Source organism: Leptopilina boulardi, unplaced genomic scaffold (assembly GCF_019393585.1).
Source record: "Leptopilina boulardi isolate dan_hultmark-lab unplaced genomic scaffold, ZJU_Lbou_2.1 LbouV2_401, whole genome shotgun sequence".
Lineage (NCBI taxonomy): Eukaryota > Metazoa > Arthropoda > Insecta > Hymenoptera > Figitidae > Leptopilina > Leptopilina boulardi.
In genome coordinates, this window is record NW_026137976.1 from 197,140 (window position 1) to 214,569 (window position 17,430).

At 28.0% G+C, this 17,430-nt stretch overlaps 1 protein-coding gene across 3 annotated transcripts in view; it reads left to right on the forward strand.

Moving 5' to 3' along the window:
• The window catches only part of LOC127289282 (probable JmjC domain-containing histone demethylation protein 2C), a 325,511-nt gene that overhangs the window by 49,135 nt on the left and 258,946 nt on the right, over positions 1-17,430 (forward strand). The gene's annotated exons all lie outside the window — the stretch shown is intronic.

The following is a 17,430-nucleotide window of genomic DNA, read 5'->3' on the forward strand; positions in this document are numbered from 1 at the left end:
GCATGGACACTTCCAAGCAAAAACCAAAACAGAGTCTAACTGAATATTTACAATTTTTACTCGAAAGTGTCTGTTTGCTATATTCGTAAGGACATGCTCATGTGTAAATCGCAGCACATTTCTCGCTCCGTGTAAGTGAAAGGATCTATCAGCTTGAATGTCCCATATTACAGCATCAGTCTGTTAAAGAGTTCTATATCCCATCTCTTTCAGTAGAAAATATTTTGTCCCTGTATAATTCGTATAACTATAAAGCGAAAGACGAATTTAAGTCTATATATATAGTTTCTTCAATTTTTATATATAAATAGTCTTTTTCTTTTCCATTAGAGTTTAATTTTTTATAAAATCAAATAAAAATTAAATAAATATTTCTAAATCTGAACACTTAAATGTTTAGATTATAGATAAAATATTTTATGTAATAAATATTCTTATGTTTGCATTTTAATGACAATTAAATATAATGAATGTTTCTTTCTTCTGTTTCAGGTGTGTACTTTTTATTTAACTTTGATTATGATAATCAAATGGTGTGGTGAGTAGTTTTTTTATAAAATTTTTATAGAGAAAATGAGTTTTACATATGACAATTTTTTATAATTGATTAAATTACAGGAATTGAATTATACTGGAAAATGAATAAAATATTTGATTCGGCAGTATATAGTTTATTTTGATATCAAATTTTATTGAGAAATTAAATTTAACTACATACGAAATTTAAATAAACGAAAAATGAAAATATGAAATTATATCATATTAAAAGATAATAGATTTAAATTGTGATATTATATATAATTTAATATTTTTTTTTAATTTACTTTTTTAAATAAAGATTTTTTGATGAATTTCAATCAAAAGTGCGAATATAATATAAAAGAATTCGTGAAAGTCATAGTCTTATTATCGAAATTGTATATGGATATGATTAAATTTTGGACTATAGGCACATCTGTTAAGTGTTTAAAGATAAGATTTAACTTTATTTGCTGTTATAAAAATAGATGTTAATTTTTAATTTATAAATTTTTACGTGCGCTCTCTAAATTTGTATTATTCTCTAAAACTGAATCATAAAATATATACTGATTTTTCAGTATGATCAACTTCTCGCGATTTCAATCAATGAAATTTCATTGGAAATCAGTAGAAAATTACATACTGAATTTTTAGTTATTTCTCACTGACGGACCAGTTAAATATAATTGATTATACTTCAAAAACTAATATTGAAAATTTCAGTTATTTTTAACTTGTAAGTTAGTGAAAAATAACTAAAAATTCAGTAATTTTTTACTGATTTCCAATTAAATTTCACTGATTGAAATCGCGAGAAGTTATAGTAACTGAAAAATTAGCAGATTTTCACTGATTCAGTTTAAAAGAGTATAGTGACAGGGTTGCCACCGGTCAGGGAAATTAGAGAAAAGTCAGAAAATTTTATGAAAAGTATATATACTGGAAAAATATCAAATTTCTAAAAATTCTACTAAAATTATAATTTTGAAAATTTTAATTCCATCTTTTGTTTCTAAAAATTATTGTCTTAATTTTTTATAATTATAAATACCTGTTGAAATATTTCACCGTCCAACACGATTTTTGACCCAGAAAAAAATCCAACATTTTCGGAAACTACACTGAAAAAAGATGGACTCATATTTGTTGAATCTTAAAATGAATTCATGTTAAACGACATAGAACGTGGCGCCATCTGCCTGTCTCATTTTTGATGCGTATCAAATTGAGTATAAATATTGTACTCAATTTGAGATTAGGTTTTTTCTGTGTAGGAGCAAAAAAAAATACCCGTGTCTGGCTGTTTTGCTATAGATCAAGTCGTTTGTGGTTTTTAGGGATGAAAACAACCCCTAAATGAATATGGGGTTAGTTAAGGTAACTAAATTTTAGCTAATATAGCTAACTATGTTTCTCCGTGTGGAAATGGGAGATAAACCATAAAACAACCATTTTCAATGAAAAGTTACACACTTTTATTGTTTCTTATATTTGAGTTTAAAATATGAGGCATTTCATATGAGAATACGGGGCCACACCCAGAGAAATGTTTTATTTTAATTAAATAAAATATATTTGACTTAAATAAAAATGGATATTTGTCTCAGAGCCTATACTAAAGTTTTCTTTGTCTCAAATAAATTTTTATATTTAAATTTGAGACAAATAAATTTTTATTTACTACAAATATATTTTATATTTAGGACAAATAAATAAAAAGTTTTGAATGTAATATATTTAATTGCAAAATTGCCTGGTATTCAGACAAATATTCTGGAATTGATATAATTAAAATTTATGATTCAAATTAAAAATCTTAAATTTTTACATTTCGTGGTTATTTTTTTGTATATGGGTAAGAATTCCTGAAGTGGCCCCCTAATATTTTTTGTGTAATAGAAAAAAGTGATACTCACATATTTTGGTAGTCCATGATGTCACTAAAAAACCCCTAAAACGATTTTTCAAAATTCGCATTTTTTTAAAAGTTATAAACAATTAAACTTTTTTGCAACGTTTTGGAAAAAATTCTGTATCTTGAAATTGGCCGAACCGATTTTAATAAAAATTGGTTTGGAGAAAGATTAAGATACGTACTTTTGATAAATAAATAAATTATGAATAAAAAGTATAATTTGTTTAAACAAATTATATTGTTAATTTTTAACTTTATAAATTAACAATGTTCTCAGTCGATTTTTCCAATTTTTTTTATAGCATCATAAAAAGGGGCTTTTCACGATTCCATGACAAAAATAAAAAAGTGGGATTCTTAAAAACTTTAGAAGATACAGAATTTTTAGTCTTAACGCGCGCGAGTTTTCTGAGCAGCTCACGCATACGGCGCGGCATCTCCCGCGCGCCCCGCGCCAACCAAGACTCCATGAGAGTTCCCGATTATAATATTTTATTAACTCAATTAAACTAAACAGTTGTTTATATGTATTTTATTATTCATATCATTTTTGTTTATATTTAATAATTTTTATTATTTATAAAATTTCTGTTTATAATAAGTTTCTGATTATTTAATTTTAATGATAAATTTTCAACGTTTTTTAATTGTTTTTGTTAAATGTGTTGATGGCTGCTTTGCACGAAAAACAAATGAACTGTCCTATTAAATTTTTAAATCTATAATTCCACGAATTAGGCACTTTCACAAGATTTTTATAAACTGCTTTATGTTCGTTTTTTTTCAACGGGTTGCAGCAAGTATTTGCTTTTGGCATATTTTAAGATTTGTTTTTATAGCACATACGCGAAAAAGTAAAATTTTTAATATACAACGTGAAAAATACTAATAAATAATCAGAAACTTATTATAAACAGAAATTTTATAAATAATAAAAATTATTAAATATAAACAAAAATGATATGAATAATAAAATATTATAATCGGGAACTCTCATGGAGTCTTGGTTGGCGCGGGGCGCGCGGGAGATGCCGCGCCGTATGCGTGAGCTGCTCAGAAAACTCGCGCGCGTTAAGACTAAAAATTCTGTATCTTCTAAAGTTTTTGAGAATCCCACTTTTTTATTTTTGTCATGGAATCGTGAAAAGCCCCTTTTTATGATGCTATAAAAAAAATTGGAAAAATCGACTGAGAACATTGTTAATTTATAAAGTTAAAAATTAACAATATAATTTGTTTAAACAAATTATACTTTTTATTCATAATTTATTTATTTATCAAAAGTACGTATCTTAATCTTTCTCCAAACCAATTTTTATTAAAATCGGTTCGGCCAATTTCAAGATACAGAATTTTTTCCAAAACGTTGCAAAAAAGTTTAATTGTTTATAACTTTTAAAAAAATGCGAATTTTGAAAAATCGTTTTAGGGGTTTTTTAGTGACATCATGGACTACCAAAATATGTGAGTATCACTTTTTTCTATTACACAAAAAATATTAGGGGGCCACTTCAGGAATTCTTACCCATATGTTCCGTGGATATTGTTGAAACATAACAATTTCTATTTCTCTGTATGTCAATGATAAGTTGATTTGAATTCTGCTTCACATTTGAGACACAACAGGGAGAAAGGCACTCAAAATAAAAGGAAAGTGTAATTTAATTAATAAACACTCGCGAATAAAAACATTTCTTTAATTATCCTGAAATTAGTATTTGTTTTAATCAAATAATAATCAATCCTTCTACAAACAAATGCTTGGTCGCGTTAATCTGTCACCTCGTTTTCACTATGTCTGACATCTTTAAAGTTATATCGTATACAGTATTCTGCGCATGCTTGCGTTCAACTCGAATAAACTTTTATTTGAATTAAATATATTATTTATTTGCCACAAATGTACCTTTTTAAAAAGTACTAATAAAATTGTTTATTTGTAAGAAACATATACGACAATTTCAAACAAACATTTATTTATTTAATTTAAATAAAATATTTAATTGAAATAAATAAAAATGATTTAAATATACATTTTTATTTAAAACTAATAAATTTTTTCTCTGGGTGCATGTCTCAGATTTTTCTCAAAATTCAGTAAATTGTAGTGATAGTGGTGCTAAATAAGTGTACAAATTTTGAATTTGAAATTTTTTATAATATTCGAGATATTTACAATAACTCTAATTTTTTTTGTTCGTAAAATATTTTATTTTTTATTAACTTTTGTTAGTTAATTAATTAATATCTCGAAAACAAAAAATAATGCCATCTCAAAAATTTAACCATCGATTTATTATGACTTAACCCTTTCAGGGGCAGTGGGACGTATACGTCCCACCTTTTTTGTTGTTGTATTTTTGGTATTTCCGGCATATTTATCTAATAATAATCATATATTTCTTATTTTTAGATTCTAAGGATATAATATAACGAATCTATAATATTGTTTATGAATAATTTATTATTGTTAACTTAATATTATTCCATCAATCTGAAAAATATGCATTTTTTTAATAATTAATTCAGCTATTTGTAAACGCGAAGTGCTACGACTTTGAAAATCTTTACTCGGGGGTTTTTGGGGTCCCTGATTACGAATCTGAGGTCAGTTTTTCAAAATTCAAAATGGCGGATCCAATATGGCGGACGACTTTTTCAAAACATAATGCAATTTGTATGAAACTCGTTACTCGGGGGTTTTCGGGGTTGCTGATTACGAATTAGATGTCAGTTTTTTAAAATTCAAAATGGCGGATCCAATATGGCGAATATATTGAATTTTTAAAAAAATGTCCGCCATATTGGATTCGCCATTTTGAATTTTTAAAATTTGCAAAATCTGACCTCAGATTTGTATTCAGCGACCCAAAAAACGTATAAATACGTAATGAAACAAAAATTTGTATGCTTAGAATAATGTGCCCCTGAAAGGGTTAAACAATATTCATGATTTTTTTCGCACTTTCAAATGAGGGAGAACATGTTTAAAAGTTATAAACAAATTTTATTTTTTAAAGAAATTGTTTAAAAATTAATATTTTTTTAAAAAAAAATATTTTTTTCTAAAAGTTTAAGATCTTCCGCGTAAAAATCATTTACAACATTTTTCTCTATTTTTAATAGCAAAAAAAAGTGATGAGTAAAGCAAAAAAATATTGCTCAAATTTGTTATTGTAAATATCTCGAAAAATATTAAAAATTTCAAATACAAAATTTGTACACTTATTTAGCATCACTATCATTACAATTTACCGAATTTTGAGAAAAATCTGAGACATGACCCTGTATTCTCATATGAAATGCCTCATATATCTTTGATGTATAGTTACGTTGAGAATTTCTAGAAAAAAGTTCTTAATGAGAATTGATTTTGTCTTTGGGGTTAAATTAATGACGTCTTTTTTTTAAACTTATATACGAAACCATTGAAGCGAGTGTTGATAGTTTGAAAATGCATAATGTCCAGTATATATAGATCGTGTGTTTGAGCGGAACGCTCACGAGCGACGAGACCGACCGACGCAAGGTCAGACGGTGGCCTCCAACTTCCGGTGGTGGATATCCACACATAAACGTCACTCTCAAATACTAACAAACTGTTGTTCACAAATTTCCTCACACAGCAGTCAAAACATTCGAACAGTGCACTTTTCTCTCAAAAATCGAATTTTAGCACCAAAAAAAAAATTATATTTTTTTTCTTTGCGAAATTAAGATAAATTTTGTTCGCTTTTTTTTTTGTTTCGTTTTTATTTGTATTGTTTTAGTTTTATTTTTTACTTATTATTTTTATTCCTTTAATGTATTTTTTTATTTTTTATTTATTTTTATTTTATTATTTATGTTTTTTTTTTTTTGTAAATTTTCATTTATCGAGGTTCGAGTGTACTTATGTTTTTCTAAATATTATTTGTCAATAGTTAAATAAGGGCAAAAGTTTAGATCTGTAGTCTCACTTTCTCATTGACCCCATTTTTTACGCAGTTCTATTTACTCGTATATTGTGAATAGCGACATTATCCATTTTCTAAAGTCTCAACTCGAAAAATACAAAAAAAAAGGAATTGAATTCAAAAAGAAAAGGAAAAAAATTTGTTGGATATATATAATGTGGATTTTATTTGAAGTTCGTTTAAAGGATGCACTGTATATATATATATATATATATATATATATTATATTCATGTGCTGAATTTGTAGCTTGGCATTAAAAAAAAAATGAGGAAAAAGAGAAAGATCTGAAATATATATATAAAGCAGCAGAGAGAAGTCGAGAATAGACGAGAGACTGTAGTTACGGGCCTTTTGTCCTGCATCAAGTAACCCTTTCTCGCTTATACTTTTCTTTCTCGGACAGACGCGCACACGATATGGTAGTCCAACCAAAATGAGGTTGCCTCACTATATTTGCTTTGCCTTTCGCTCTCCCTTTCTTGTACCTTTTTTTCCCTTGTATTATATCGTACACCCTTGCACTTGCAAAAATACATATACATATAAAAATACATATTTATCGAGAAATAAGAGTGTGTTAGAGTACCACCCGCTTTTCTTTCTCTTTTACATATGGCACTTCACTCGCTTCTCTTCTCGCGGCCTATTTTCAAGAAAATGCAACAGAAGCCCATAGTAACTGCTGCGAGTTTCGCATAAAAAGCCTGGCGCGAGTATACTAAACGAGAAAGTGGAAATATATAGAGGGAGAGAGAGAGAGAGAGAGCTGGAGGCTTTTGTCGAGAAACGTGTGCCAGCCTCACTTTTCTTTTTTTCTCTTTCATCCACTCACCTTTTTCAGGAAAATGTGTTTCGCTAGACTTTTAAGACAGTATATACATATATCTCCCTCTCTTTCTTTTTGCACATGGATTCGAGCTTTTGCAATACGACGTGTGCAAGTATATATATATAGCACATCGTAATAATTTATTCTGCGTTTTTTCAGACTTTACAAAAGGCTTTTTTTGAAAATTATTTCCTTTTTTTTATTATAAAATATATATACTTACAATTCGAGCAGGAAAAATTCACAGAAAAAACCCAGTCTTATTTTTGTTGCAACTCAAAATGAGTCAATGCTAAACGACAGAGATAGTGGCGCCACCAACCTGGCACTTTAAAATGAATAGCGTACGCTACTCATTTTGAGACAAGGTTTTTTCTGTGTTATAGTAATAATATAATAGTCGATAATTATTATTTGAAAAAATAATTTTTTCCATTGCTTCTTATTTGTTCTACATTAAATTTTTTTTTCTGAGAATATTTATATTTTTTTTCTTTTTTGTTGGATATATAGCTAATAAATAATAGTTTGAGGTAAAACTAGTGCGCGCAAGAATGGATAAAAAGAAAACTAATGACACACTAGGGGATTCGGGGCAGTAACGGTGTTTCGCTATATAAGACACTTTTAGTTCTATCTCTTACGCTCTTATAGTATATATATATATATATATATATATATATCTTCTTCATGTCAAGGTATAACTGTCACTGTGAGACATGATAATAAAACGACCTCATGGAATGTGCCTCCTGGACATTTTGCCTGAGACTCTGTTTCGCTTATATATACATAAATACTTTGTTTATTTTCTTTTTATATAAATTATTTATTTCCTTTTTTTATCTCTCAAAGATTTTTTTTGTTTTATTCATTTCAATCATTCGTATTCATTTTAATTTTTATTTGTTATAATATTCTAAAAATGGTGTAAAGTAGAAAAACTACACAGAAAAAACCTAGTCTCATTTTTGTTGCAAATTAAAATGAGCCAATGCTAAACGACATAGACAGTGGCGCCACCAACCTGGTTCATTTTTGTTGCACATCAAAATGAGTCGCCTAGGCGGCTCATTCTGAGTTCAGTTTTTTTCTGTGTATAGTTTTGTCAGGCAAAAATGATTTTCAGTATACCTATAGATTTTTCATTGCGCGTTAAAATTATAAATAATCATTAACTAGTCTTTAATTAGAATTTTTCACAATTTGACTGATTTAAATTTACTTTGAAGTTGGTCAAATAGCAGTATAAATAATATTATTTAAGAATAATGAGAGGAATTATTTTAAAAAATTGTTCAAGTATATGTATTATAGCTATATATTTACATTTTGTATAAAGTTCAGATTCAGAATTATGTTAAACATTTTTAACTGATACTTTCTAAAGATTAATTCTTTTCTCTATTATATATTTACATTGTGCTTTCTGTTAATTTTAAAAATCAAATACATTACATATTGTCTTTACCATTCACTTTATCCATGTTGGTTATATATAAAAAAGTTATATACGCGCTAAAATACCTTTTATTGCAATATCAAAATCTATTCGCCAGAAGAGCAGCAGCTGACCTCGAGGAAAAATCAAATAGTTTTATAAAGTCCTTGAAATATTTTCATTGCCTCGTGTGATAATTGGCACAAGAATATTTATATATATATATATATATTGCTTCATTGTAATTAAAGCAATAATCAACGTAATGCGGACAAGGACGAGAATCCTTTTGTTGATTTATTGTTAGATTTGTGCAAACTTCATACTAACCGCGTGTCGATGATCTTCATACATGTGTCTATATATACATGTCTATATGTTTTTTGTGCGTTATTCATCAATAAATATTGTATATATATACAATATTTCTTGACGAATGAAGCACAAAAAACTTTATGATTTATGTTCACGATTGTATTCATATATATATATATATGTGACAGTCCCCGAGAGAAGGGACCTTAGCTCACCAGAGGTCAATATTGAGTTTTATATGGTAAATGATAGATTTTGAATTGCTTTTTCACATGCAAAAGTCAAAAACTGATTAGGATAATTGCTTTTGACACAATAATATTTTGAAGATGGGTATGTCAAGCGCATTTCGAGGCGGATTGTGGCACTCAAGAAATCAGCCCCACTACTTTACTTACACAACTATACTCTCGTACGTGAGCTTCGCGTACGTGAGACCCGAAGATACACGAAGTAGACGAAGCTCACGTATACAGAAACACAACGTTGTGTTAGTGTGGTGGGGGAACTTTTCAGAAGTTCCGCCCCACTCTTCGAGTTCCGCATTTCTGCTTCTTCTTCAAACGCTTGCCCTGTGAAATTCGTTTTGGTGAGCTAAGGTCCCTTCTCTCGGGGACTGTCACATATATATATTATTCATATTTTTTTCAAATATTTAATTTTTTCTTCTAATTAATGAAATTACATAATTGATTCGTTAATTTGAAATGTATAATTTTTCTTCCATTTATAGTCGTTGTTGTTTCATTTTATATATATTTTTTTGAGAGGGTGAAAATATGAATGAAAGTCTGATAATAGATATATATAAATAATGAAAGAGTGCGTATTCGTTTACACGAAAAAAAAATTTCTGATAATTCTTTAACATCGATTTAGGGATTTTACATGTTCCTAAATCTGTTAATTCTACAGATATTTTCTGTAAGGATTTAACGCATGCGCGAAAACAATGCAGTGATTCGACTAAGGCTGAGTACGATTGAGTGGGAGAGATTAAGGCAAATTTAGTGTTTTTATTATTATCATAGTGTCGGCAAGAAAGTTTAATTCAAAAGGAAACGTCTTAAGTATATATAAACATTATTATAGAAATAAATTATTACAAATTTTTTATTTTAAAATTAACTGTAGTGATTAAGTGAGAAAAGTCGTTTGTTTCAATTTCTCGACATAAGAAAAAGTGGATTTATCATAAGTTTTGAAAACTTGCTCCTCATTTTTTTTGTTAGAAAATTATTGAAGGATGAATTTATTTACATAGAAGTTATACTAATTTATACAATAATGTTCCGCGAATTTAATGTATTCGGAGGAGAATATAACCTATAAGAAATACTCTACCAAATATATATTATCCCCATATAGTATACATAATTTGGTCACTCAACAGTTTTTAAGAACTGTAGCTCAAACTTGTAGAATTAACAGATTTTAATGCCAATGATTCTACATATTTCTCTATTTGGAGAAACATCAGTAGATGGCGCAGGAGTTTCTGTAAATTCTACAGAAAATTTTTTTCCGTGTACCAATTGAATTAGTATCAGTTTTGACTAATTTGTAGTAAAAACCTACTAATTGCTAGTAGAAAACTACTAATTCATGGAGTAAATCGGCTTACTAATTTGAAATAGTAGAAAATACGATTTACTCCATGAATTAGTAGTTTTCTACTAGCAATTAGTAGTTTTTTTTATTACAAATTAGTCAAAACTGTTACTAATTCAATTGGTAAACGAATACGCACTCTTTCATTAGTAGAAAACTACTAATTCAAATTTAGAGAGTATAATTATAGTTGTCACACGGGTAAAAAATTTACTTTTTTTCTCCCGTGTGAAAAATACTTGTGTATATATATATGCTGATGTGATTACTAGGATATTATTAGAACCACAGTAAGAGAGGTTAATGCACGGAAAGCGAAAGCAATGAATGCTATTAAAGCCGCGGGCGACCAAAAGTTCAATATCCTTCCAACCCCGACACATTTCTCGAGTCCTTTGACTCATCTTTGGGGTTATCCACAGACGGTAACGCCTTGCTCTGCTATATATAAGGGTAGAACGATTACAGCGCCACATACCCTTGAATAGTTGTGGTACATGTTCATAAGCAATAAAAACAATACACACACTTTTATATATGTATATATATAAATGGGTCAGAATTTCTCAAACAGATTATTATTTCGAATACAGTTTATTTAATTCAAATAAAAATTATTATTTGGTTCAAATACATATTTATATGATAATAGTCAAAGTATCGATTATTTGAATCAAATAAATTTTTTTTCATGAAAATAAATTTTTTTTTTTACCGCACATATTTCCTAATATAAAACCGTTGTGAAAAAAATTACACTCAATTAAAAAAATAGTTATTTAATAAATAATAAAAAAAAATTTAAACAAAAATTATTTTTAAATATACTATACACATTTCAAAATGAGAAAAATACCCATATTTTTGTAAGTGAGTATAAGTATAAGTAACAGTAAAAAAAAACTATTTAACATTAAAAATTAAATTTGTTAATTTTAGATGATCCGTCTTAGAAATTCTGACTCATGTATAAAACGTATGTATTTATTATTAATACAATAATTTATTTATTCTTTCTTTAAAGAAAATTTTTACTTTACTTATTATTAAAAAATAATTTTCTATGAGAAAAAAAATGTTTTATTGATATTATCTATATTATATCAACAAAATTTTTGAAAAAAAAACAATGAAAATTATTGATTCATAAGAACAGCCAGAGAAATTTTTGATTCTAACTAAATATCTTTTTTTTTATATTATATAAAAAATATAATTTATTCGTCAGTTAAATGAAAATGTATTTGTTTGAGAGCTAAATAACTGAAAATTTATTTGAAACTAATATATATTTGTTTAGCTCTAAAAGAAATATAAACAAAAGTGAAAATTTGAACTGAATAATAGACTTAGAATTTTTAGAGATAAACGAGAACGGTAATGCATACTATCTTAGGCAGCTTATTTCTATACGCATGTATACATATATAGAGGCGGCAATAAATAAATACTGCGGTATATGCAATTTATTTTTTAACCCGCGTATGTATATACCATCAGTATATATATATTTTTTATGAATATACATAAAAAAAAGTTGACGAGTTTATTTTGCGTCGTAAAATTGCACTTGCAAACCAGGTTTGCGCAATACATATATATATACACTGAAAAAAAATTTATTTGATTCAAATACTCGATTACTTGACTATTATCAAATAAATATTTATAGTTGTATGAAATAATTATTATTTGAGTCAATTAAATGGTATTTGTTTTAAATACAGAAATTATTGGTTTAGATATACAGTTTATTCAATTCAAATATAAATTATTTGATTTAAGTATATAAATATTTATTTGATAATAGTCAAGTAATCAAGTATATTTGAATCAAATAACTTTTTTTCAATGTATATGTATACATAGCGGTAATAAAAATTCTAATTATAATTAGAATCTTTTAAATATAGATAAAGTCAATCACTGTCACTGTAAATCAATATTTATTAATTTTAACAAAATATATAAAGAATACACCGACAGAAAAGATTATGGTAATTGAAGTTACCATTTTTGAGATAGCCATTTTTAGTTATTAAATTATACTGCTACTAATGTTACTAATTTTATTGGTTGGCATAACTATTTTATTAGTTGGTTTAACTAATTAATTTGTTGGAATAATTATTTAATTAGTCATCTTACTAACAAAATGGTTAAGCTGACTATATAACTAAATACTAATATAAATTAGCAACAATACTCTTACTAACGAAATGGTAATCACAACAAATCGTTTCTCTCAGTGTATATTGTTTATTTATTATACATATTTCAGCACCGAAAAAAATATTCTAAAATTTAGAATATATATTTTTAGAATATTTTATGCTTAAAGTCAGTATGTAACATTCTTAAAATTAGAATATATTCTTGTTACATATAGCATATATTATAAGAATATATACTAAATTCTATGAATATATTCTAATTTTAAGAATATTGCATACTGAATTTAAGTATAAAATATTCTAAAATAGGTGCCAAAAGTATAATTATATATTTTTTAAATTTCAGAATATTCTTTTTTCAGTGCAGGGTTTACATATAGAAAAAAATTCAATCACCCGTCATCGTATTGTTATTTCTCTAATTAATCACTAGTTTAATGATTGACAGTAATGTAAGACTTGGGGAAGAATTTTATAGAGAAGTGCGTGTATTTCACAACGAAATAACGAGTGTGGCATATGCATCGTGGGTGTAGACATAAAGGGATGGCTGCAGCATGTAGTTGGAGTGTTCCCAATGAGGAAAGGAGAAGGTTGTTGTAGGTTGAGGTAGGTCGGAAAAAGCAATATGGCTGATAGAACCGGTTACCATGGAAACAATTGTGGGGCGGAGTTAAACCGTTCTTGAAAGGAGGAGCTTAATGTTGGCGGCCATCATGGTTTTGCTCTCCGAGAGACGTCGCCATCTGGTGTTATTTCGCTCAACTTCTCTTATATATATATATTACTCTCACCCTAGAGTTGAATTCCTGAAAACCCAGATTTGCCTCGACCCTCCTGGGTGACGGTATATTGCTATCAGAGGTCATTACTCCGTACTTCAAGCATATATATGTATAGCAACCATCAAAGTTCAATGCTGATTGATCGATACATGTTATACGTTTGTTATTGTTTAATCAAAAAATTGCTATATATTTATTTACTAATAAATGCACTGAAAAAAATTATTCTGAAATTTAGAATACATATATACTTGGGACATATTTTAGAATATTCTAAAATACACAGAAAGAAATGCTATCGAAATTTCAGCCATAAACTTATGGTTGAGATTTCTGATTGAATTGCTTATATAGTCTGTCAAATTGGCAAGTAAGTTAGGTTATATTAGCCATGTGAAGTCTGATTCAGACATCTTGCTCTTTGGAAGTACTATTCGTTTGGTTGGATTACCCAAACTGTATGGCAGTAACAGTGCCATGTTAATTCAGTTATACGATATGACAGAAACAGCAAGAATTATGGCAGTAATTACTAAAAATTTCTTTCAGTGCGTAGGTCTCAAGTGTATATTCTAAATTTTAGAATATTTTTTTTCGGTCTAGTTACAATAATTTTATCACGAAATATTTAACAAATTTTGACGCAAAAACTTAACAACATTCAGATATCATCAATCTTGTAATTGGATCATATTTTTAAGACAAACAAGAAGAAAAGGTAGGTTAACAAAAAGAGACTGGTCTCAAAATGAGTAATGTACGCTATATACTCTAAACCTGAATCTGTGAAAATTTCATTGATTTCAATTCATCAAAGAAAACTCGTCTACTAAATTGAAATCAGTGAAATTTTTACTGATTCAGATTTAGAGTATACTCGTTTTGAAGTGCAATAAAAATGACTTAGGTAGGTGGCGACACTTCTTTTCGTTTAGCATTAACTTATTTTAGAACTGCAACAAAAATAAGACTAAGTTTTGAATCTATTATAGTATTGACCTTTGAATTAAATTTTTAAATAAAGATGTGAATTTATTTAATTGAACAATATCGTGATGGTATGATAATTATCTAGATTCTACATGGAAAATACTTCATTTGGAATAGTGAAAAGTTTTGCGTATTCTAAAATAGTGAAAGTTTTAACTGAAACAATTAAAACTTTTGCTATACATATATATATATATATATTCCAGTGAAATATATAGTTTCGCTGTTTCAGTTAAATCTTTTATATTTCATAGAGAGATATATATTATAAAAATTTTGATAAAATTATAAATCTCTAATATCCATAAAATTTTAACTCTTGTATTAAAAAATTAACTGACATTATGTTCCTCAATGTTCCTTATAGAATATAATTTATATATATAAAATTAACAGAAATTATTTCGAAAATTTTCCAAATGGACAACACGATTCTGCTTTTCGGGGAATATTTTAAAACATATATATAACCAATAAATACATATATGTGTTTCAGTATAATGAAGCCGTTTTCACCGTATGGATAAATTTAATCCTCCGAGAGAAGTTAAAAGCAGTAGATATATTCTGCGTCTGCGCAGAATCTCTATATACAAATATTTTGCGCAGACGCAGAATATAGCTACTGCTTTTAACCTCTCGGAAAATTAAATTTATCCACACGGTGAAAACGGCGTCAATATCAAAATCACATTTTGCATCATACATTAATGTTCTTGACTAATTGCAGTGTAATATAATATACATTTCGCGATGTATGGCTGGATATTTATATTTTATTGTTCATTTAATGTTGCTATGCATACCTGTCGAAGTAGTTGGACATATGGTATATATATGCATGCATATATAATATATGTTGTAATACCAGATTACAAAATTCGCATTTATACTTGTTTATGTCAGAGATAAATATTATATATATATACACACATACGCAGAATATTATAACTCGAATAATGTCGCTATTACTGTATATTCAAAACAACCGCACATTTTCATGAATTTGTGCAAAAATGAAACTTGTAAAGAGATACTTTGTTGATATGTACAAGATATATCCAATCCAACAATCTGCTTGACACTGCAAGTATATATATATAACATATACGTGCCGCGCGTTTATTGTCGATGACGCGATATGACGACAACTGGTCACGTGCACTCTCCTTTTAACCACTATTACGTGTGTGAAATTCGAGCAAAAGGTTATCAGTGCAATTGCGAAAGCAAAAAGGATATGTAATACTGTGCCAATACCGATATATACCGACATCGGTTTACTGCTTTATACACTGCGTAATGTCTTATATATAGCTATAATCAATATATTAAGTCATATCTCATATATTGTTATTAGTACAAATATTCAGTTCTCTTGTTTTCAGCTTCTAATTTTCAATATAGTGTCTTCATTTAAGACGTTTTAGTGTTAAGTCATATAGAATAAAAGACATTTTTGACCATTTGGGTATCTTAAAGATTGCTCGTCCTATTTCGTCTCAATGAAAGTCAGAACTACCAAACGCAAATAGCGTACACTCGTGGCCAGATATGCCTATACACTTTTTTGTCCTTTTCTAATGCACATGTTGTCATGGCAACACGTGTGTTATAGAAAAGGACAAAAAAGTGTAGGCATATCTGACCACGAGTGTATACTCATTGGTTGACTATTTTCTTTTAGTTTGGCACTGATTTATATCTAACCTAACCTATAGTAATGGTCTTATTTAAACTGTCACAATGGTAAACGGTTGTTATTTGTTATTCACTATTGTAAAGGATCCTCATTATAAATTACAAAAACAATGTGTGAAGCAGCCACGAAACATGCATTTTATTTTAAAATTAAAACTATGATCGCTTTGATTAATTTTCACACGACTGTCAATATTCTTTTAGGTTATGTATTCACCAGTATATTATTCAGTCTGGAAAGACACTTCTAGCGTCTCAAATAAGGCATTTATAATGTCTCATTTGGAAACACCCATAAAACATCATAAAACGTATTTTTTTGACATCGCAGTTTAAAGATTTATTTAACATTTTGATTCTGGTTAGGTTAACCAGAATTCTGGTTATTTTAACGAGAATTCTAGTTAATTCAACTAGAATTCTGGTTAACATAACTAGAAAGTAATGTTAAATATAGCCTAACCAGAATTTTTTTTTTCAGTGTAAATTCATCAGTTCTTTATATAAATTTATACGAATAAGTATAATATAAATAAATGGGTTTTGTTAAAAAATTACAAAATTAAATTAAAATTTATGATTACATTTCTTATTTAAAACTGATGAATAAAAATGAAAATCTATAAAATTTTAAAATAAGGTTTCTGAGATTTAATAGAGAAAAAATAATTTACGTTTTAATTGTGGAATTTATAAGGTTGTAGAGAGAGAGAGAGAGAGAGAGAGAGAGAGAGAGAGAGAGAGGAAGAGGCTGAAGTCCTGCATTTATTGAACCGACAAGTCTGCTCGACCTTCAATTAGCGACTCTCGCTTGAGAGTGTACAGGTCGCTCGTGCTTTCGCGTTGAATTCGACATGTTAACGAGAGCGTTGAGTAAACCGAGCGTGAGAAACAACCCACACCCCGGTAGTCGACAGTTATGAATAATGCATAATATAATCACAATTATATTCTTCATACTTATTCATACATCAAGTGCGATTTAATCACTGAGAAACACGCTCGTGCGTCGTATATTATAAATATATATATATATATATACTTCTAAAAAGCGCAACTGTTATGTATATTTCTATATTGTAACCAATTACCGCATATAAAGGTATTTAACAAAAGTTACATTGATTAAATATTTATACTTTTATTTATATTGAGTATAAATTTTTTATAATTATTGAAGAGACTATTTA